General features: G+C 41.7%; 1 non-coding gene across 1 annotated transcript; it reads right to left on the bottom strand.

The window, feature by feature from the left end:
* Positions 1–203: 203 nt before the first annotated feature.
* LOC141694617 (small nucleolar RNA R71) lies at positions 204–310 on the bottom strand. The gene has a single exon (XR_012563905.1). It is a non-coding gene; the product is annotated as a small nucleolar RNA R71 (small nucleolar RNA).
* Positions 311–1628: the final 1318 nt, after the last annotated feature.

Genomic DNA, 1628 nt, shown 5'->3' with positions numbered 1-1628 from the left:
ATATTAGGGATTTCATCGAGATCTGCGACACTTTCAAATTCAACAATGTGTCTGAAGATTCTATAAAGCTAAGGCTTTTCCCATTCTCTCTGAGGGATAAAGCTAAGTGTTGATTGCATTCTCTACCACAAGGCTCTATCACTAAATGGGAAGATATTGCTCAAAAGTTTCTTACTAAGTTATTTCCTATGACGAAGACTGCTGCAATCAGAAATGCTCTTACTCAATTTACGCAGCAATCAGGAGAGTCTTTGTGTGAAGCTTGTGATCGTTATAAGGAGATGCTTAGAAAGTGTCCTCATCATGAGATGCCTGACTGAATGATCATTAACTGCTTTTATAATGGCTTGGGAGCACAGTCTAGACCCATGCTTGATACAGTATCAGGTGGAGCCTTAAAGGCTAAGAGCTACGATGAAGCTTATGAGTTGATTGAACTGATGGCTGCTAATGAATACCAAAACCCTTCTCAGAGATTAAATCAAGGCTAAGTAACAGGAATTTTAGAGGTGGATGCAGCTACAACTATAGCTGCTCAGCTTAGGGTTTTGACGATGAAGGTGGATTTTTTGGCTAATTAAGGAGTTAATTGTGCGCATAAGACGGAGCAGTGTGCTATTTCTAGTGAATCAGCTCAGTTCGTGATCAACTTTCAGAAGTCGCAGCAACCAGTTTCAGCCACCTATCATCCCAACAACCGCAATCATCCTAACTTTAGCTGGAGCAACACTCAGAATGCGGTTCAACAGCCTTATCAGCAGTATGCAGCAAAGCAGTACAACCCTCCTGGTTTTCAACAACCGTAATATACTTCAAGACAATAACTCCAACTTCAGCAGTTACCACATGGAGGTGCAAGTCAAGCTAATGAAAAATCTGAATTGGAGGAGTTGAGGCTCATGTGCAAGAGCCAAACGGTTTCTATTAAAACCTTGGAAAATCAAATTGGGCAGATTGCCAATGTCTTGCTGAATCGACAACCTGGTACTCTACCTAGCGACACAGAAGTTCCAGGCAAGAAGGAAGCTAAAGAGTAGGTTAAGGCAATTACGTTGAGGTCTGGGAAGGTTGCAAATACCGAAAAATCTCAAGTTTCGGAAGATGAAGTTGTGGCTGAAGAAGAAGTGCAGAAGGAAGCAGAAGTGGAAACAAGAAAGAAAATTATGGAACACACTCCTCCTGAGGGTAATACATGGGAGAGACAGATCTATCCTCCACCTCATTTTCCTAAGAGGCTGCAAAAGCAAAAGTTGAATAAGCAGTTTGCGAAATTTCTGGAGGTATTCAAGAAACTTCATATCAACATAACTTTCGCTGAAGATCTTGAACAGATGCCTGGTTGTGCGAAGTTTATGAAAGGTATTCTCTCTCGAAAAGTGAAGCTCGATGACTTAGAGACCGTTGCTCTAACGGAGGAATGCAGTGTCGTGCTGCAACAGAAGTTGCCTCCGAAGCTTAAAGATCCTGGAAGCTTCACTATTCCTTGCATCATTGGAAACTTGTATTTCGACAAGTGTTTATGTGATCTGGGAGCTAGCATCAATCTAATGCCTTTGTTTGTCTTCAAGAAGTTGCATTTACCTGATCCAAAGCCTACTTATATGTCCTTGCAGTTGGCCGATCGTTCT

The sequence above is a fragment of the Apium graveolens genome, chromosome 10 (genome assembly GCF_009905375.1).
Source record: "Apium graveolens cultivar Ventura chromosome 10, ASM990537v1, whole genome shotgun sequence".
NCBI lineage: Eukaryota > Viridiplantae > Streptophyta > Magnoliopsida > Apiales > Apiaceae > Apium > Apium graveolens.
The sequence above is the reverse complement of the archived record's forward strand: the minus strand, read 5'-3'. Positions and strand labels throughout refer to the sequence as shown.